Source organism: Hibiscus syriacus, unplaced genomic scaffold, assembly GCF_006381635.1.
Source record: "Hibiscus syriacus cultivar Baekdansim isolate YM2019G1 unplaced genomic scaffold, ASM638163v2 tig00017366_pilon, whole genome shotgun sequence".
Taxonomy (NCBI): Eukaryota; Viridiplantae; Streptophyta; class Magnoliopsida; order Malvales; family Malvaceae; genus Hibiscus; species Hibiscus syriacus.
In genome coordinates this window covers 1-23,181 of record NW_024062405.1, presented here as the reverse complement: position 1 = coordinate 23,181, position 23,181 = coordinate 1, and the positions used below count along the sequence as shown (strand labels likewise).

Sequence of the window (23,181 nt, the reverse complement as noted above, 5' to 3'; positions counted from 1 at the left end):
TATACTTTATGTTTTTCGACGTCCTGATTCCGATTCTGTAATCCTTTTGGCCAAATTCAGACTCGAAATACCCCAAAATGATAGTCAAACCTGAAAAATGCTTATATACTTAAGAATTTTAGCTTTGAACAATTAAGTAAGCTTTGGGGTTGATTAATTATTATTGTTTGAAGGTACAAGAGACTCTTCGGATCGTTCGACAGCTCGACCCATCTCTTCTAGATCAGTTAAACCACGTATACCAGTATTCACCCATTCGAAAACTGTAACAGAGCGTGGTGAAACCAGCAATCAGTAGATCTACTATCTGAACCCATTATCGAGGTGTGTTCCTATTTACTAAATAATGGTTTTTATATGTTTTGAAATATGGTACATTGAAATCTATGGTTTATTATTGTCGGTACACTGATTTATTGTTGATGATTTATGGACTTTGATGACTGGTATATGGATATTGATTTTGGGATGATTGAACTACAATTGTATAGCTCTGATCAAGCTAATAAATGGGTCTAATGTGACTCTTGAGGGCCCCAAGATGTTTCATTAGGTCGGCTTTCCTTTGCTGTGTGCTTAGGGTAAGCTATATGGACTTATTGACTTGGGCTTAAGGATACAAGCTTCATAGCCTATCCTTAAGTCGGCTTTCTTTTTGCTATGTGCATAAAGTAAGCTATATGGAAAATAATTTTGGGAACTACTGATAGTGTACCAGAAAAGGGTTTAAACTATGATTTTCAAAAGTTAAACTCTTTTACGAATTTGTGAGATTTACTGGACTATGATTTTGTTTAATGTACCTATTATGATTTTATGGTAATGTTGGGACACACTGAGCCTAGCTCACCTTTCGAAAATGTTTTTCCCCTTTCAGATACTGTTGGTTAGATACCTCGGTTCGAGCACTTGGAGGATCAACATATCTCTTGAAGTATATATGATTGTAATATTTTAAACTTGCAAGTTGACTTTATTCTGGTGACATGGATCTATTTTAAAGTATTGGATTTTATAATTATGATACTTTTGCTATAACTATTCAGTTTATCGGGGTTTTGATTTTTAAGATATGTTTTAAATTAATTTATTACTGATTGGTTTTATATTTAAGAGTTGAGTTTTAATATTATAATTTATTATAATTTCATGTCATGAATAATGTGGTTTTACATTGATTGGATATCGGTTTCAGAAAATGTCTTTAAAAATCATGTATGTGATCCACTAGACTTAGTCGAAACGCATAGGCCGGGTCTAGGGGATTACATTTATTGGTATCAGAGCTTTTTGTTTTTAACCCTCGGACCGTGTATGAGTCCATATTGAAAATACGGTTTTGAAATATTTTACAAAACAAGTTACAAAGGCCATGTCACAAAATTATTAAGATTTTAACTGTGTTCGAGACTCCAAGTGCTTATCTAACCCTAAATTTTATCTTCTGTAGTAAACTTGAGATCCACCAAAATGAGTGCTAGACGTAGTCGTCGAACTAGCCGTGAACGAGGTCGAGTGGCTAGATTTGCAGATCCGATTGATGAGATATGGGTAGATCCCCCACCTCCGATAGGTGATCCTGCTCCTACGACCCCAACGAATCTGCCTCATGTCGCTGGTATTGGCATGACTACACCGATCATAGGAGCGACCAATATTGAGTCAGAGTCTACCGGAGTTGCTTTGGATGAGAATTTTGGTAGACAATTTCTACAGTTGATACAGGGAGCAGTCAGAGCTACTGGTGTTGTATCAGAGGTTCCTATTTCATAGACTTTGATTGCCAATGGAGTTAGAACTTTTGGGGGACCGATTGGTGGAGCTCCTACTGAAGCTGAGGATTGGCTCCAGGATACAGAGAGACGCATGGATCAGTTGAGTTTAGACTCAACTAAGAGATATCAGGATGCTGTGGCGATATTAGATGGCAATGCCTACACTTGGTGGGAGTCAGTGACCAGTAGTGTTCCTACCGATCGTTTGACCTGAATTTCTTTAAGGATCGCTTTCGGAGTCGTTTTCTGGGAGAGCGCTATTTAGCTTAGAGACGTCAGCAGTTTCAAGACCTGGTTCAGGGAGACATGACTGTTTCTGAGTATGAGATCGAGTTCTTGAAGTTACTGAAGTATGGATTCAGTATGGTACCTACTGAGAGAGATCGATGTCGTAAATTTGCCCTTGGACTCAGATACGAGCTGCATAGGCAAGTTGTAACCCATCAGGATGAGATATTTGATGTGCTGGTGGGCATAGCCAAAGATGCTGAAGAGGTGGAGGTTTTAGCTTCTGGTAGAGAGCGTGTTGAACAGGAATGATCTAAGAAATTTTCAGGCCCGATGGAGTCATCAGCACAGTCCGAGAAAAGGACTCGTACTTCAGTCCCTTAGAGAAGCAATATACGTTTCAGGCCTGCAGCATCCTCACCGTTAGTTGGCAGTCGAGGCGGTTCCTCGTCGTATTATCATGGGTTCCTCTGTGAGTTTTGTGGTAAACAACACACAAGAGAGTGTCGTAAGAAGATGGGTCTTTGCTATCAGTGTGGATCTAGTGGTCATTTTCGGATGGATTGTCCTCAGCTAGCTTCGTTTGAGCAGACCGCTACTCAGACTCCTGTGCGTTCTCAGACTACAGTACAGACTCCAATTAGAGATCGTAGCCAAGTAAAGGCTCGTGGTTCAGCATCCAGGACTGACAGTAGAGCCCGACCTCAGCAAAATAGAGGGCCAACAGTTTCTGAGGCTAGACAACCAGCTTTGGTTTATGCCACTAGACGTCGGGATGACAGAGATGAGCCTGAGGTTATAGCAGGTACATTTACTATTTATTTTATCTCATACTTTGCATTACTGGACAATGGCTCCACTCACTCCTATGTATCGAGCTCGATATCTCGAAACCTTCAGATTCCGATCGAGAACACTGAAAATACTGTTACATTTACAAGTCCAGTAGGACAAGTGGTATTAGTGAATAAAGTATTTCGGCGTTGTCCTCTCGAGGTTCAGGGAGAAATTTTTCTCGCTGATCTTATGGAACTTCCTTTAGAGGAGTTCGATCTAATTCTTGGGATGGATTGGTTGAATAAACACAAGGTAAATCTGGATTGCGAATACAAGCGGGCTACTCTAAAGACTTCATATGGTCGGACTGTGGTGTTAATTGGTGAACGGCGTGGCTATCTCTCCAATATAGTTTCAGCTATGGAAATTGATCGTATGATCCGGAAGGGGTATACGACTTTCATTGCTTGTATTTTGAACACTAAAGGTTCATTGTTCACGATCGAAGAGATCCGTACAGTTAGCGAGTTTCCTGATATCTTTCCAGAGGAGTTGCCTGGTTTACATCCTGATAGAGAGGTAGAGTTCGAGATAGAGACTTATCCGGGATCTGCACCTATTTCTATGGCACCTTATCGCATGGCTCCAAAAGAACTTAAGGAGTTGAAGGTCCAATTGCAAGAATTATTCGATCGAGGATTTATTCGGCATAGTACTTCACCATGGGGAGCTCCAGTTCTGTTCGTGAAAAAAGAAGGATGGGTCGCTAAGATTATGTATTGACTATCGGAAGTTGAATCAGATGACGGTCAAGAATAAATATCCACTACCCAGGATTGATGACTTATTTGATCAGTTGCGAGGAGCTACTGTATTCTCTAAGACTGATCTTCGTTCGAGTTATTATCAATTGAAAGTTAAAGGATATGATGTTGCCAAGACGGCCATTCGCACTAGATATGGTCATTATGAATTCTTAGTGATGCCTTTTGGTTTGATGAATGCTCCTGCAGCTTTCATGGATTTGATGAATCGGGTGTTCCGACCATATTTGGATCAATTTGTGGTGGTCTTTATTGATGATATTCTAATTTATTCTCGTACTGAGGTAGAGCATGACGAGCATTTGAAAATCGTTCTGCGGACTTTGAGAGAGCATCGTCTAAATGCCGAACTAAGCAAGTGTGAATTTTGGCTTCAAGAAGTGTCGTTTCTGGGGCATATTATTTCTGCGCGAGGTATTCAGGTCGATCCAAGCAAGATCGAGGCTATTGTGAATTGGAAACGACCCAAGAATATCTCTGAAATCCGCAGTTTCTTGGGCTTGGCTGGTTATTATCAATGTTTTGTTGAGGGCTTCTCGATCATTGCTTCTCCTTTGACAAAGTTGTTTCCAATTCACAATAGCCTCGATCTAATTGATGCCTTTGACTGCGCTTCATACTTACGTGGTATGCATTATGTTAAGGAGGCTTTATTCTTGCATATTTGATGTGCCACCAAGAAAACAAATTCATAAGCATCTCTAAATTGATGCCTTCAGGGTAAAAATGCAGATGCATTGGCTCATTATTTTGGAGAAGATCCTGCACGTTGCCCATTGAGCAAGGTGGTTGTTTGGTCTTAACAAGTCCAATTAATGTTTAACCCTGCATCATTTTAGGACCCAAAAGTTTATCAAGTCAACACTTCGTTACTTTTGATAATGGAAATATAATGGTTTTCTTTTATGGTACTAATATTTCTACTTATCCCCGAAAGCAATAATTTAACTGATGTTGTCCTAAATGATGGCTGTGACCCCTGCTTGATCTATAACCAATTGTTGTTTTCGCATCAGGATGCTATCAAGGTCACTTTGGATGCCTACAGTAAAGTTAATCTACTTTGGATATCATAGCTAGCATTTGTGCTAATATGTTCCCATCTTAAGTAATTTGTGCTTTCGGAAAACTATTAGCACCCTTGTGAATCTCAGCTGCAGTTTTATCTCTAGAGTGTATTTTACTCAGATTTATCACTTTCCCTTTTGTCTGCAACTTTTTCTATAGTCATGGCTACTCTGCTCAGCTTTTCGAGGATGTTTGTCAAAGCACATGAGGAAAACTGCAAGCAACTTGAAAATGATAAGAAGAAAGCTAAGGAGGCAGAAAATGAGAAGCCAAAAAATTAGTACTTCCATGAAGGAGTCTGAAGCTCTCAGCACTTGATACAAGGTCCAATCGCGAGCACTGCTATTCAATGATGGATTCTACCGCTTAACCTGACATTCTGAATGTTTTGCTCAGTGGAGGGAAAACTCTTGGAAGCTTAGACCACAAATGTATCGGAGAAGAACGCGTAGTCTAAGATGAGACTGCGAGAATGAGGAGTTGTAAATTTCAAATACATGCAGGTGGTGAATGGTGAGTCCAAATACTAATTTCAAATTGTAAGTTATTTAACTGCATTAATTCTTTAACATGTTTTCTGGTTTTGGAGCAGAACCGATGGATGAGGTTCATATTAGGTCCTCTCAAGCTACTTGTACGGTGCCAAAAAAGCTTTGTTGTAAAATATATAGGAACACAACTTTATATAATAGTTTTACTTTTGTTCTCCTTTTCAGTATATATATATATAAACATTGTGTAAAATTTTAGTCAAAAGGAATGCAAGTGTGAACACTTTTTAAGAATTGGTTGTAGATTATCATCGATACAAAATAATAGCATCTTCTCTTGTATGAAGTTGGGTCTCAACACTCAAGTGTACATATGGAGCTACCAACCTACGAAAAGCCAACTCATTTCTGGATTAGTATTCCTAATTTTAACAGTGATAATATATAACTCGGTATATAGCCTTTTGACTGTCATGGACCGGACTGACCAGCTGGCACGATACTGCTTAGGGTGGTTGAGAGTACCTTCCCAGTTGGCCAGGCTGTTCCACTGACTATATTAGATCACTCATCAGTATAAAGAAAATGAATTTCACAAAATGAAATGAGACTTTGCCAACTCAATTGACGATGAACAAAACATATTCCTTGAAAGTCTAGTGATGAAGAAACCCGAATTATGTTGTCGGAAATAGGCGTAGTTAAAGTAACAAAATTGTTGTATGTCGGTAACTCAGACCAGAGTCCGGGTTTTATAATAACCTCTAGCATTTTAGTTTCTTTTCAAGTTAATGAGATTGATGGTTTAGGCAGTCCAGCAGTTCGGGAACGGGCAACCGCGGCGGCTAAAGCATAAGGAAATTTAGTTGCCGAAGAAGACAATGATTGTCCTCCTGGTGATGTAGAACAAACATCATGATTGTGCTGTCCATATGTTGCCATCACAATTCATCCTCCACGCATCGCTGAACCTATAAACAAAGATCCCAAAACAAGTTCAAGAAACAAGCTCAGTTTGAGCATATAATTTTACTATATACCTTCTTTTTGACCGGACATCCAGGAGCCACAGAGCACTTGAAATAAGCTCGGGGTGAGGGTTTGTTTTTAGTAACTTTCTGGCCATATTTCCTCCATTGAAAACCATCTTTAACTATCTGAAAATCTAGCTGTTACACACAGTAATGCTAAGAAAAGTAGCTTGTCTCTAGGGTCCGTTTTCACAAAAACTTGTGACGCCTTAGCAACTTGAGGCCTTGCTCCCTTGTTTGATTCTTGGACATAGGCTTCGTGAAGCACCTTATACTTGCTGCTCATTGCTTCTAACAATAATCTAAGCCTTTGGTTCTCTTTCTGCAAATTTTCCAACTCTGTTTCCACCTGCAAATTTTTCCTAAAATTTATCACAAAACTCTCTATAAGGAAGATGCATATCAAAGATGACAATATTCATAAAGTAATAATCAACCTTCCCTTTGTTAAAGTGTGGTGCATCCATGACAGTAGGTGAAATTAAAAGCAAAATCTTATTGATTTATATCAATGAAAACGAGAGTGGGTTCTGGAAATATTTTCCAAAGTGGAAAAGCGAATTGAGCCTTCCTTTCTAGTTTTCAAAGAGATTTTTTCAGTGTTTCATAATCATGGCCATAGGTATCTAATAAAGTGTATATGGGAATTGATAACGCAATGGGTATGACATCATGTGACTGAAGTAAGCACTTAGATCTTAATTAATTATTTGAATGCATCACTTTCTTGTTTTGTTTTTTTGCACCAACTTTGCTGGTTATGACTTATGAGGTCCATGGTGTTAGTGGACAAAATGTAGACAAACTCGTGGACTTTGAGCTTTCCCGTCTTCGTTAATTTTCTCTTTTCTTTTCCGAGAAGAAAACGAGTGATGACCGATTAACACAAGTCATTTAAACGATGGCCCGTTGCCTTGAGGGAATCTCTATTTTGGCCCAAACCGGGAAAAGTAAGTATATATAGACAAGTTATCAGCTGGCAGCTGCGAAGTTTGAATATAAAGAAATTGATTGACAGAGTAGTACAAGTCCCTGTACTATATGTATCATTTCATTTCAGTCCCTATACTTCAAAAAATGACATTTTAGTCTCTGTATGTTAATTTGTTCATTGAACGGCTTATGATTTGTATGTAATTGAGAAGGGAAGCTCTGATAATATCTGGACTGCAATAGAATATTCTTTTCACATTTTCAACTGAGCCAAGAAAAAAGAAGATACAAAAAACTATGACTTTCTTATCATATTTTGGTTTACAACTCGGCCTGAAATGGCTGCAGCAAGAGCTGCTGTGAAATGAGGGTCTCTAGTCAAAGAAGCAGCCATTTGATGAACTAAGAGTTGGTGGATAGCTGGTGCATCAATTAGTTGAGCTGGATTTGGGTATCATCCCCCAATCCAGCTAGTTGCATCAAATCAAGAGTGACCCTAGGAGCTGAAGCTTTGGTTTGGGCAGATGCTGAACCCCTGTTGCTGCTGGGGCTTAATGATCCTTGTTCTGCCAGAGCATTATGGTCGTGGTTGTGCGCTCCTTCATATGTAGCCACTAATACCGATGGGTCTTCAGCACTTCTTTGCACCTGGAAACCAATACCGAAAACAACAATCAGAAACAAATATTGTTTCTAGACCTATCAATTCTGACCCATAAGATCAGCCTGAATTCAAATACCCGATACAATCAGGAGCAAGACTCACCTTTGTCTTAACTGGACAAGTTGAGGCAAAGGAGCACCTGAAATATGCTCTCGGACAGGGGTTATCTCTTGTGACCTTTTGACCATATTTCCTCCACTGATATCCATCCCTCGCAATCTGTAAACATCCATCATTAGAAGATTCAATCTGGGAAGAAATATTGAACAGCGGGGAACCTACCAGGCTGGTATCCGAGGGATTTGTGGGGACTAGAACCCTTGATATCTTGGGTTTAACACACTCCTTGGGCTTTTTGCTCCACTCTTCATGGCTAGAGCTGCTCTCACTGAATCCAATCACGTGGTTCGTGTAATCCGCGCACTCTGATTTTCTCTTCTTTGATGGAGCTTCATTTTCAGAGGTCTTGCTCTTTACTTGATTGAATTGGTGCTGCAAAGCGTATTATTGTTCGCATAAAACTGTTAGCATCTCGGTTAGCCTCTTGTTCTCGGCGCTCACCCTATTCAATTCCTCCACCAAAACTCCACTCTGTTTTAAAGATAACATTCACATGAGTGTTTACACACTGTATTTGTCAAATACAATTAACTTGCCTTGAAGTTGAAACTGGCCTCATCTTTAACCGGAACCTTAACACCAGAGTCGGCCACATCTCCCTCGAATTCTCGTTTCTGGTTTAAAAAAAAAGTTTCAACTTTTTGTAAGTCCAAGTCCAGCACTACAATAAAAAACAAGCTTTGGAGGAAGGAAAGCCAGACTCACCATAGCTTTATTGTTGCGAGATTGGCAAGGATTGATGTTAAGATCCAAAGTAGTATCCACCCAAGCCGAGTCCATAACTGGAAAATCGGAGTATAGAAGAAGCAAAAGCAAAGAGGAGAGAATAATAAAACCCAGGAATAGGGAAATAAAATATATAGACTCGAGAGAGAGAGAGAGAGATGTTTCAAAGGAAAGTTGGTGGAAGATGATGAGGATGAATTGAGCTAAAAGGTTTGCAAACATAGATAGATAGATCCCACTATCCCTCGAGTTGGCTGTTAGTGTCAGCTAAAACATTGAAATTTGAAAGTCAATTCCCAATCAGATGATTGCAATTTGCATTACCTTTTTTGAACTTCAACACTAAAACCATAAGCTTCGCCTTCTTGACCTCAACTTTCTGCCTTCCACCTTCTTTCCTTTTTAATTTCCCGAGCTTTAATATTAACTACAGTAAAAGTAATTAATAATATACATGGGATGACACGTGCTGACGCCGTTTTATTTGACACACATTGTATTTTTGTATTGATCTGGGTAAATATAAACTAGCTAGAAAGGATATTTGTAGTGATATAGTAGAATATATTAAGAGACTAGACGTAGGAAGAAAGAAGAGTTAAATTATGTTTCAATTTCTTGGTCTTGGTCTGGTTAAATTAACCCCCAAGATGGCAAGCTCAAAGCTTAATTCCAAATCACCTATCCACATAGTTTGAATCTAACTATGTTTTGAGATTAACTCGCATTGGATAATCCAAAATTTGGTTCTAATTAACCCCCATAATTTGACTACCAATACTCGATTGAAACCCCATGTGAAGTGAAGTGAAGCAGCTGCACCTCTTTTTAATCTCCAATTTCCTTCATCAAAAGTAGGATTCAATGTCAAATGGTTTTGGCCAGAGAAACATTATAAAGACGCAGAGCCAAATGCCAATGAAGCATTGGCTTAATGGCAAGGTTGAGTACTTGAATAATTTTGGCTTGAACTCATACTATGTAAATCATATATAGGTTATCTAATTGAATTATACATTTCAGTTGAATATTCACCATATGTATATCTTATTCAACTTTGAATATATTTCTACTATAAATTTAATATGGTAATATTTAATTCTAATGATAACGATGAGTCGGGGTGTTCATATTGGGATTCAAACATGTACGAAACCACCGCCGGAGACCAGCTTACTGCAAAACGATGTCTTGGAAGTTAATAGCATCTAAAACTTCAACAAAAGAGGTGGAGCAACACAAAAATTAGACCAAAGGAAAAGTAGTGTGAACAAGTAGGTTATTTGGGCGGCTAGAAATCCGGAATGCGGCCGAAGATGTGATGTTTATTCCTACCAAGGAGTCTAAATTTATAATTTCTTCATACTATATTAGCAAACCCTGTTATTGTCGCTCACCTACTCTCTCTCTCTATGTTTACTGTTTGTTAGTATAGCTCGAAGATTGATAGGGAGACCAAATGCTTTTCTGGGTTGAAAAATTGACTATTAAATGACTTCAACTACTGCTTAGAAACTTAAAAGGACAACATCACGTCATTGTTTGCGCATTCTCCTTCCAAAACATCTTAAGCGATCGTGTAATTACCATCTGTACTTCAAATTTTTTTCTTGCAATTCCATCAATGTGTCTTTTCTTGACTAGCTTTTGAAAGTGTCAAACACGAACACGTGCTTTGAATTGGACGTCTTAAGCTTAAAAATATTTCTCAAGTATAAAAAAATTTAAATAATATCAAAATTTCAACCGTTTGATATTGTACATTCATTATTATTATTTTTGTGCTTGAACTGAATAACGATATTACTTCTTTCCAGCCTCACGTGCGTTTGTGTGACACCTATCTCACGTAAATATCACCACTTAATTGTTTCTTAGGGTTAGTGGGAGACTTGGTTTGTTTAATATATATGTTTTTATGATTAGGGTATCATCAACGTGTTTTGTTAGTGTATAATTTAATCCAATATTTTGGAGAATGTATTTTCAGTCTTAAAGTACAAAGAGTGGGTAGTTTGCTAATGCATTGAGAAAAAACGCCTATGGATTAATTAATTAATTAGTACATTATAATATTGTTGAGTCCAGAGGAGTTTACGGGGTTGACTTGGAGTCCTGGGTTCTCGTTTTGGTTATCTAGGTTATGTAATAGAAAAGGTGTAACATCTCAAATTCTGAAATAGTGGTTTTGGGTCGGTTTTTAGATTTTTGGTAAAAATAATAATTTGGTATTTTTGAAATAATAAATAATTTTGAAGAGGTTGAATTGGTTTAACTGCTTTGAAGTTATTAATTTTTATTTTTGGAAATTAGTATTTTAATTGTAATGGTGACTAAATTGATTAATTTTAAAGTTGTGATTTTAGAGACTAAAATGTAAAGATCGCAAAATTGAAAATCTATGAAGCCTATTTTACCAATGGTTATGATTAGTGTTTTTCCTTCTAAACTAACCGTTGTTGGAAGTCTTGACGATTGTCGGAGTCGGAGCAGCCGTTGTTGCTACCCACTTTCTGAACACATTTATGAATGTAACGATTTCATTCGTTTTGAATTTTGAGATTTTTCGAATCCGTTTTTACGGATAACGAAATGTAACGAATGTGTGCACGTTAGAGGACACAAGTTCGATTCCCTTAACAAAAATCTTCAAATAGTTTTCAATATATCTCAAAACACGACTAAAATAAAGATAGATCATGTAACAATGAATCAACGACAAGTAAAATGATTTAAGAATATCTCGAAACATGAAAGAAATAGAGCTTGACCGCGATCAGCACCGTCGGCTTGCCACTATCTAGTCATGGGGATGCACATGTTTTATCATGCATATTTATTGCTACCAACATACATACAAGCAATTATTGTATTACACTATCAATTACGGATGGACCTAGACGGTACGGATGGGAGCGATCGCCCCCATAAAAATCTTAAATTATTATATATTTTAATTTTTTATGTATTTTCTATTAAAAAAAATTATCCCCTAAAATTTTATAAATTCAAGAAGTTTACCCTCTAACGTAAAATCATAGATTAGTCTTGCTACTTGCCCCCCACAACCCACAAGCAAGGGTTGAAATAAAAACAATTTATGTGAAGCAGCCCCCACAGTATCAAATTATTATCTTCTTACCGTTATGCTTACAGAAAAGCTGTAGAATATATATTATTTTTGAAACACCAGATTTATTATTTGATTAATTATATATTTAATATCATCATTAGAACACTACAGCAGCTCTGTGACCACGTGAATTTCACATTTCCCTTCAGAACATATACCACAAAGCCCGAGTCGACAACAGTGAGCCGACCATTGTAACCCATAACTCGGATTCTTCTTCCTGCTGTCCTTATTTGGCATGTTGCTTGCTAAAACCCTCTCCATCTGTAATTTCAATTATATAATGTAACACACACACTTAGTAACCAAAGTCAATGGAGGAAGATAAATTATACAAAATTAATACAGAACAAGTCCAAAAAAAGTTGGAATTCCACTATGTAAATCTAGAGATTCTTAATGAAATGATCGAAATGTTGTAATTAAAAAAAAACCATATAGAAATTATAGCCAATGGCCCTTGTTTGTATGCAGAGGAAAATGACCCACACCTGCTTTCTTGACAGCTGCCTCTGCTGAAAACATATAAATAAATGGTAGAGTTGTAGGGACAAGTGCCAAGGCCATATAAGGCATCAGACAAAATAGTACCGTTGGATTTGAAAGTAAATGACTCATTGGTTGTAGGGAGATAGAGACCTATATAGACATAACATTAATATATTAGGCATTGACAAGCAGAAATGCAGATCAGACTGTGATGCATTTGAAGGTTTGATCACACCCCAAAATGTCAAATGAAGTAGCAATCTTCTACCATGCTGATTATGGAAGTACAATGATAGAATATTGACAACGGCTATGTATTATCATACATTGACAAAAGCTACAGAAAAGGGTTAAAAGAAAAGGCAAAATGGGATTGAAGAACAAAAGAGTAACTAACTACCAAAGCTCTTACATCTCTCTATTGGATGGAAATCTCAATGGCTAATTCATATTTGGGTCAAAAGGGTAAGTTCTTTGAAGTTGAGCTTGTTGTGAGGGACTTGAGATGTTCTGATGGAACAAAGTCTTGTGGCAAATTGGCTCTATTGACAATTCTCTTCATATTATTCTGCAAACTTGTTGGACCATTGTTTAACAGCTTTCTTCTCCTCACTCATCACCCCTTCTTCAAACGCAAAGCACTCTTTTCCGTATTGATTCGTCGATGACGACGAATACCCGTAAATAGGAGCGGACACAGCTGCACTTGAATTCCAGCTGAAATTATCCGAAACTTGCTTCCTTTTATCCACTCTCAAAACCTCTAGAATCCTGGAAGCTCTCTTTTTGCTAACGTGCTACCTAAAAGTGTAAGTTCAAGTAATGATGACACAATGCCTGCTTCAATCATGGCCTGTCTGTCTCCATATGCTTTATGTGCCATTACCATGAGAACGTATGATGCTTTTTCTGGACACCCTGGGGAGTCGGTCCAATTCAGCACATCAACCAAAATTGGGAATGCTTCTGGGGCAACACTAATGCTTTTTCTACCTTCTGGAGTGGACACCACATTGCTAAATATCGCAACTTTCTTTCACTAACTTCCATGTCCCCCAAGGTATTCATTAGAAAGGGTATCAAATCAGCTTCCAAAATAAAGGAAATGTTTGATGGGAGATTGATAGATTGTAAAGTGCTATAAGAGCATCATGTCTTGCTTGAGACCCAGTTCTCTTATCCAAAATCTTAAGGGTTCTTAACAAGAAAGGGATAGCCCCTGAAGATCCAACGATAGGCTTATTCGAATCCAAGGTGCTTAGGCCAAGGAAATTTATTATTATGCCATCTGAGATTGATTGACTTGGCTTGTTAGGGGGTTCAATAAGCTTTAGCATCTTATGCACTGCCCCTGCTTTAACAATGGCTGCTTTGTTCCTACAATGAAAAGGGGGTTTCAAAGAATAGATCAACAACATCAGTAATGTTAGAAGAAAATAAAAACATTTTTTAAAACACGCACACACAAAAGAGATTACTTAGTTTAAAAGAGGGAAATTTGAGAAACTCAGGGTCATTTCCGATTCCTATATTAAGCAAAGCATAAAGAGCAGCGACCTGTGAATCAGAATCCTCAAAATCAAGCATCGCAACCAATGGGGGAATAGTTCCTAGCATAGCCAATGTTACTCTGGTTTCTGGATCTTCTTTAGTGAGCAACCTTACTCTACTGGCAGCTACTCTCTTGTTTTCTTCGTTTTCCACTTGCAAATCCTTAACCAATCGCTTCAACTCCTCCAAAGCTTGAACCTTCTTCGTGGTCTCAGCATCGCTTTTGGCTTCAGCTAAGTTCAAGAGATCAACGAGCTTCTCGGGTTTAACATTGTTGACAGCTTTTTTCACTACTTTGAAATCTGTGTTTTTGGGTTCGTTGTATTCTTTCAAGACCGACCTTATTGTGATGGTGGTAGGAGGAGACTTAGGCTTAGGCTGAGGGGCGGCCTCATTGAGCATTTCCTGCATGAGCTGATGACGATGGCGAGAACTGGCGCCACATCTTACAGCGTTCAAGATTTTCCTACGGAGCGAAGAGTCGGAGAAGGCATTACATAGTCGGAAGTGGGTAACAGCAGAGGTGGTGGAATGACGGTCGAGGACTAAGGATCCGATGTCGTTTCGGTGATACTTGGCCATTCTTTCAGTGAAGGAAGAGAGAGAGAGAGAGAGATGGAAATTTCACATTAGCAAAAGAGCAAAGAATGAAGCATTGGCTTTGAGAGAAGAAAGAGTTTATTCTTCTTATTTAGATTCATTACTAATAATTTATTCACTTCTTTCTAGAGAAGAAGTGAGGTGAGAGGAGTCGAGAATTCAGACTGATCAAGTGGATGATTTTTATTTATTTATCTGATAAATTACCCTACTAGTTCTTCGACTATTCATTTCCTTTTTACTTAGTTCTAGTTGAGTACATATAGAATAGGAAAATATAGGCTAAGAGACAGAATTAGAATCAAATATTATGAGAGACAATGTACATAAATTTAAATAATAAGTACAAACCAAGCGAATTTGATAGTAAAAATATTATAGTTAATTTAAGAAGTGTTAAATTCGGGCACCAAGAATGTAAGAAGTATTAACGTTTAATGTCAAATAATTGAGAGTTAATTTAAAGGTATAAATACCTAAAATGCCTAAATCCATCCTATGCCGAAACTTCAAGGTAATCGATAATGAGTAAGAAGGTGGGTAGGAAGGAGTGGCTTATAAGAGACACAAAATGAAGTAATCAATAATGGGTAAGATGGTGTGGCTTATAAGAGACACAAAATATAGGCGGATTAAAGTTAGAATAATTACATACAAGTGAAAACAGGGCTTTGTTTTTCACTTTTGTTTTTCTTTTTGGTTACAAACATGAACCGAGAGTTAGAGATGGGCAACGTGCAAAAGGACACTTCGATTGTGATCAACGATAACGGGCGACGTCACGGCCAGTAATGTCCTCTCGTCTCATCTCACCGTTGAATAAGCTTCCTCTAGGTTCCACTTTAAGGAAGCACCAAGGTGCCCCACAACTTGTGATCACCCTAGCGAATGATTGATCGATTATGTATGTTCACTACGGGAAGGGCTGGAAACATACGTACACTAAATAATAGGTTTATGAAAGATTTTCTTACGTGTTTTCATCTGGGTCGATCTAGGTATATGTTTTTTATATACATTTTGTTAACAGATTTAACTGTAAAATATTATGTAGTCTAAATTGTTACGAGAAGATGGTGAACCCATAAGTCGAGGAGAAACAAGAAAACGGAATGATGGTGGCATTGGGCCCAACATGTTCCTACAAGACACAATTCAAATGAACTTTTAAAAATAAACTTTAATTATATATATATTATATATCCAAATATTTATCCCTTCAAACTAACTTTAAATAAATTATTTTGTTGTGGATTGTATATTTTGAACTTAAAATAAATTATTATCCATATATGTATTTCCAATGCCCCATAATCAAACATAAAACAAAAGGAAAAAGCATTTGCAATAATTAGAAGGCTTCAACTATAGAAATCAATTAAGCAATATTTCTTGTGCAAATCAGTAAGCTTTAAAGAACTTTCTCTAATAACTTCCAACCTAAGTCAAGATCATAAAAGAACACTGGTGGCCTTCCCAAGGCCAATGATACCTTTTATGTAGAACTCAGAAAGGGAAAACAAAAGGAAAGAAAAGGGGTAAAAGTTAATGGTACCTTTTATACAATTCCCCAAAGGTTCCACCCCAAAGACGTTTCCTAAACAAGCCTTCAGCACACTGGTGACCTTCCATAGCTCGAGCCCACGGTCACAATCCCAGGGACAAACACCACGGGATGATTCACCGTCAAGCCCTCTTTCCTCAACTTAACACCGGTGGGTCGGTCAACGGCCCATTTATCTCCTGTCACGTATGAGGGATCGAAGGGCATTGTGTTGTACAACAATAACAAGAGCCACCACATTGAACACACAAAACCAATGAACCAGCAACAACTGTCCCAGCACGACCATTTCTGAGAAGTATTCCTCTCTTTCCTGGGACTCGAGAACAATCCTTTCTTCTCGTCCTCGTCTTCGATTCTGGATCCTACAAAGTTCGAGGACATTGACGAATCCGTTCCTTTCCTCTGCCGCCGCAAAAACGACATTGTATTTAAAATTCCAAAGAGATAAATATACTATTATCAATAAATTCTATGTAGTTTGGCTAATAATGATCCTGATTCGGAACCTCCCTCCTTAAAAGTGATCCTTTTTTCTCCTCCCAAGTTGACACCGGCGATGGTAAAGATAACAACAGCCGCCGACGAAGTTACAAGTGGAAGCACGTGATTGGATATTGTTTATAAGGTTCCACTAAACACTTTTTTTATTACTCCCAGATTCCTCCAACTGCGGGTCCCAATCTTAATTTATTTTTTCTGCTAGCGGTATCGGGGGAGCTTGATTGACGATTGATCCCACAGATGTCAGACGATCGGACGGCGGTGTGAAGGTGGCGACACAAACCGATGGATTTCAACGGTGATTTGTTAATGGTGATTTGTTTTCCAGCTCGTGAAGAGGCGAATTTGGAATGATGCTGGTTTGTAGATAAACATGATTAGTACAAATATTTTCAACTTTCGTTGTTGTCCTTTGACCGATTGACAAATGTTTATAAATTAAAGAATTTTATAAGAGATTTGATAATATTAATACGCAATTAGGGACGGACTTAGACGATGTAGATGAGGCGATCATCTTTTAAATTTAAAATTTCGTATATTTTAGATTTATTTTATTTATTAAAAAATTATTTTCGACTCTTAAAATTTTATAAATTTAAATATATCTCTTTATATATGTATATCATGTACACAACGATGTTTGATTGAAACTACCCTCAACACCACCAAGGCACGAGTTTCATGAGAATTATTAAACTATTCATTTGTTTATCAATGCATTAGGATCAATAATTGTAACGAAACAAATTATTGGTCTAAATCTTTATTAGTTTCTTTATCATGAAATCGTGGGTTTAATTCATATTATAATTAAATTAATCTTATTTATTTATTCTCTAAATTCTAAAATTCAATAGAATGATATAGTGATAATATAAATTATGGGTTTATTTCATGTATTATAAATTACAAAACTCCTTTAAAAATTATTTATGTAATATAACTACAACCGTATACAGTATGACACATGTATGTATACACGTATATGTATATGTAAAACACTCCTTATCCCTGCTGCTTCTTGTTCTCGAGTTGCATGGTGCCTGTGGCTTAATGTGCTTAGTTTTGTTGTTTTGTACTGTTTTTTTTCAGATTTTGTATTTTGTTGAGAAATGAATAAGGTTTATTACAAATAAGTGTCCAAACTATAATATTTTTATAAAATGTGTCTAAACTATTTTTGAATGCTCCCGGTGTCCAACGTTACCACTTTAGGTGCTCGGGCAGTAAACGTTTATTTCTTCTGTCAAGTGACACATGTCACAATCTAATAATTTGAAATTTATTTTTAAAAAATATTAACATATTTATAAAAAAAATCATAATTTCTCTTAAATTAAAGAAACCCAGATCTCTAAAACCCAAATCCTAATCTTAGTCTATCGCCACCGATATAGTCCCTGTCACATTCTCAATCATGTGTTGTGTAGTTACCACGATTGACGTCGGAATCGTGTGGGATCACAATTTTCATCCAAGGGTTTGTGAGGTATAAAACGTCGATTCGTCGTCGACAAAAAATATTAAAATATTTTTGACAAATTTTTTTTATTAAATAATATTTAAAATCATATATAAAGTTTTTGTAATTTTTTTTTCAAAATAACTTTAAAATCAAAATGAAAAGAAGAAATGAAATTAATCAAACTGAATTCATAGATAATCGATTAAAATATTAAATTTATTCATAAATAAAAGAGATAATTTTGAAAAAAAAAATAAATCAAATAAATATTTTGAATTTCAAATTTTACGCTCCCTTGCAACGACTATTTTTTTTTGGCTCTATCTTAGGTAAATAAATAAAAATTTGACTATTTATTCCATCCCGCCCATCTCAGGTAAAATTACTTCCGTTTTCAAACCCTAACATTTCTCACCCGCTATCATATCCTCTCTTTGTTCCTTCTCAAAACTTCCAATTACACTCTCGAACGACAAGCATCTCGTTGCTATATCTTCAGTTGGCCTTTCGTATTTTTTACGGTTTCTACTGCTTATGATTTAGTTATTTTGATTTATTCTTGATTATTTTTATTTTTCAGCGACAAGAAGATGAAGAAAGTGTTTGATTTTGTTGTGATTTTACTTCTCGATTTGTTAATAGAGTCCCAATCCCTTGATTTTCTCAGATGATTTTATCGTTGATGGTTTTAAATGGTACACTGCTCATTCCTTTTTATAGTACTTACACTTTCCCCTTGATTTTCTGTTTGGCGATGATAGTTTAGTCTTTATACTATTGGTTTTGAATTTCATACAGGTAACAACGTGGATCAGTTGTCATACTCTTGGTTTTGAATTTCATACAGGTAACAACGTGGATCATTTGTCTATGTATTTGGATGTTGCCGACCCAGAAAGTTTACCTGCTGGAGTGGATATGCACAGTTCACTTTGACAGTAAATAATCAACTTCAATCAGAAAAGGTATCATCGTTTACCTTGCTGTCTATGCACTTACTGTTCAAGGTATCATCGTTTATGATGCTATATTTCTCAATCTGGATTTCTTGATACTATCATTAATAATGTATATCAGTATTTCTTTTTTCCTTGTAATTTTTTTTTGAAAGTTATTTCAAGGTATTATATGAACCTTAATTTTCTTCAGTTTGTCCAGAATCAAGGCATCCTTAATATATCAATGTAAATTTCAAGAACCATATTGAGGCAAGTTGCTTGCTTGGTTAATTGCTGATTCTATCATATTAGATATGAGAGTAATCTACTTACTGTCTGTCATCAGAATCAGTATTGCCTATGTTCTCTTTCTCTATACTTTACCTATAAATATGTCTTCTTTCTCTCTGAATTTGCAGGTATGTTGGAGATTCTGATGGCAACATCAAGGTTTTTAAGATTGAACAAGAAGTACGTCATGTATACAAATGAAATACACTTTACCTTTCTCAACTTCTTATGGTAAGTCAGCTCACGGACAGCGATCAATGTGTGTACACAGCACCGCTTGAACTTCCCTCTTTCAGTGATATGAAGGATTCTGATGATGAAGGGTTTTCTAATGTAAGTTTTCTTGCTTTCGGCAATGCTAGCTAAGTGCATTTAGTAAATTTTCTGCTCAAGTATCCAAAACAATTTGTATAAATAATATATGAATCTTCCTTCCTTTAATGGCAACTGAACTCTGTGATGGTCATCATCTAGTAATGGTCTGAAACATTTTACTTTGTCTTTATAAAATCATATAGGAGGAGATGCTTTGTTTTTTATCCTATTATTATTTAAATGCTATTACTATTGGAATGTTGTGAATTTGAATTGTAGTGTCTTAATGGTTGGATCCCATGTCAGAGATGCAACCTTTTCGGTGTTGAAAGATGTAGCAAAGGTAATATTCTCATTGTCTTTTAATCTCTTTAATTCCACAAAATTTATCCTTATATAAATAAAGATTGGATGCTCGAGTTATTATGTGTTTTACATATATATTTTTAATTAAATAGACTACCATTGACTTTCTTGCCAAGAGTTAAATCTATAAATCATATACATGGTTAAGGGGTGATTTTTCCCCGGAACAAGCAAATGCCATATGACAACCTTTTTGTTGTCAGGATCTTAGGTTTGCATAGTTTTCTCTGTAATTTAAACTTTCTATGAAATTAATTCCGTGGATGCGTATTTAATGTTAACCTATTGGGTTTTGGGTGAATAATTGGAAAAAGTTATTATGTAAGTTGAGAGTGGATGATTTGGGTTGTGATAATCGTATGTGTGAAATTAGGCCCATCATGTTTATGCATGGAATAAAATGTGTTTATGAACATAAGTTTTTGATGCTAACGAATTGTTAATTTAAGGCATCATATTTGTTAAACTTTGGGAAGTTGTTGCATGCTAAGTAGTTCAGACTGAGAACTATTGTGTCTACTCCAATGAAAAATGGTACATCGTAAATGTAGTTTTGATGTTTATTGCATCTCCACTTTTAGGTTGGGATTTCTTTGCCTATTTCTAAGTGATTTTTAGGTTGGATGCTTAGCAAGGCCTTAGTGATATGCTTGTTGTTTGTCACATTTTTATTCTCCTGGTTTGGCAATTTTCAAGATAAATCCATGTGGCTGAACTTGAAATCTTCTGATACAAAACATACTCTGTGAATGTATTGAATGATTTTATTTTATATATCTGACATTGAAATTTAATGGTTCATTCTCATTTTCTGTATCGTTAGGTTTATTTATTTCACTTAAAGTTTAGAGTGTATGCAGAAATCCTGAGGTGAGGAGACATTACGAGCACACTCTAGCAATGCTCAAGGAAGAGAAGAGAAGAACTAGAATCACCATTCCACAATGAGAAATTGTTGTCTGCCCAGTTAAAGCAAGAACTAGCATATGCAAAGGCTTAAAACAAAAACCTGTACGAGGTATAGTTTTATTAATTTATTTTAAAATTAAATTATTTATAAATTATAAATTATAAAATATCATAAGATTATATTAATTGAAAATGTTAATATATTCTTAAATTAAATTTTCTAATATTATTTAAAATATTTTATATAATTTATATAAATTAATTAATTTATATAATTTATGAATATATTAAGGATTAGGATTCATTTACACTGCGTAAAACTCTTTAGTTTTACACTTTTTAGTGCCATTGGATTTAGAGAAATCAAAGGTTGAGATTAACTCGTTTTTTTAGTGAATATCTGTTCATTTTCCATGGTTAATCTCATTCTTTAATTTCTTTCATCCAATGGTCCTAAAATGGTGTAAAACTAAAAGATTTTTACATAGTGTAATTAGATCTTGCCCCATATAATAATATTATTTAAATTATAAATTTAAAATTATATTATAAATTCTTAAATTAAATTAAATTAAATTATTATAATATTAATTAAACACACTCTAGAAATCCAAAGGTGAGGAGACTGGCGAGCACACTCTTCTAACAATGCTCAAGGCAGAGAGAAAGAAGAATAGAATCACCTTCCACAATGAGAATTGTTGTATGTCCAGTTAAAGCAAAAAACTAGCATATGTAGCATAGGCTTAAAGAAGACATGCACAAGGTATAGCTTTTTTAGATGTATATGATGGGCCACATAGTTCTTGACTGTTTAATTGTATAAGTTTGGAAAAGTAGCTTAGAAAATTTACTTACTAAATTCCTTTTGCATCTTAGGAGCTCCAATCCGTGCGATCAACTTGTCTTGAGCAGTGAAGATGTTTCAAATTAGAGATATACTTGAAACAAGAGAACAATGGTACGTGCTTATAATGTTTTGATTTGTTTCCCTTACTGATTGGTTTTCAAACTCTGATTTATTAATTTATTCTTAATAAATTATTTATATAATTTATAATATAATAATAATATTTAAATTATAAATTATAAAATATCATAAGAATACATTAATTTAAATTATATTAATATTCTTAAATGAAATTAATTTAAATTATTGTTTCATTTGGATAATGATTATCATGTTGATTTGGATAATTTATTCTTAAATTAAATTTATAATTCAAACTCGATTATTAATGTTTGGATAATGATTATCATTGTTTGATTTGAATTATGATGTGAATTGTGACTTTATAGATTTAAAGACATGATGTGTTAGATGATGAATTATGATGTGATTTGTATAATGTTTGATTCAATGTGTCTCTCTATAGGGTGCAATATTTTTTTTGTTAGTTATCTGATTGACATTTTCTTTGTTTATTGTGAGCATAATTGTTTTGAGATTATTGATTGTATGGTATTTGTTTGGAAAATGTCTTGTGAAATGTTGATATATCGAACTTAGAAATTAGGCAATGTATTTGGATTATTTATATATATTATATTTACATTCGGATAAAATTAGAATTCTGATGATATATGTTGTCAAGTATATAAGGATGTCACTTTGGATTCAGTGGCCTCAGCCTTTGTGGCAGACCAACTTCGGAGATTTGTAAGGTGTACCGGTGCATGATATTTGCATATATCGAACAATGATTATTATTGCTGTTTTTGATTTTATTATTATTTGTGTTTGAAAAATGTTATGTGAAATATGTTGATATATCAGATTTAGAATTTATGCGATGCATTTAGATATTTGTATATGTAATATTTACATTCGGATTACATCAAAATCGAATGAAATATTTATCATGTTATATTGGGTTTGGATTGATAGGGGAAGTTAGTGTATTCACTGATGTGTTGAATGTCACTTCGAATTAAGTAGCCTTTGTCTTTGTGGCGACCTAGGATGGTGTGTTGTAGTTAGTGGTTCTATGGAACATACGTTTCAGACGGTGTGTAAGGCGTAGGGGTGCATTATCATTACATAATATTCAGACTGTGATTATCATTGTTTGATTCGATCTATGATGTGATTGTGACTTTATGCACTTTAAAGCCACCGTGTGAATCTTTGTCAAGGTGTGTCACTATAGGATGTTATACTTGTTTGTGAGGGTTCTGATCGACTTACATTTCACTGTTTATTACGATAATGATGTTTTGCGATTTTGTTGTCTGGTATTTTGTTCGAAAAATGCTACGTGAAAATTGATATATCAGACTTAGAATTTATGTGATGTATTCAGATATTTGTAGGTAATATGCTTACACTCAGATGAAATTTGTTATAATTTTTTATTGGGTTGAGATTGATAAGGGAAGTTTCATGTATTTATTCGATGGGGGTGAAATTCACTTC

The 23,181-nt window shown here is 35.5% G+C and overlaps 1 long non-coding RNA gene and 2 pseudogenes across 1 annotated transcript; 1 reads left to right on the top strand and 2 right to left on the bottom strand.

Annotated features, from left to right (window-relative positions):
- Nucleotides 1–7,357: 7,357 nt before the first annotated feature.
- On the bottom strand, nt 7,358–8,799 carry LOC120208721 (annotated as a pseudogene).
- A 3,903-nt stretch (nt 8,800–12,702) lies between these two features.
- On the bottom strand, nt 12,703–14,493 carry LOC120208720 (annotated as a pseudogene).
- A 4,964-nt stretch (nt 14,494–19,457) lies between these two features.
- On the top strand, nt 19,458–20,775 carry LOC120208723. Its single transcript, XR_005524336.1, has 3 exons — nt 19,458–19,508; nt 19,770–19,833; nt 20,717–20,775. It is a non-coding gene; the product is annotated as an uncharacterized LOC120208723 (long non-coding RNA).
- The last annotated feature ends 2,406 nt before the right edge of the window (nt 20,776–23,181 follow it).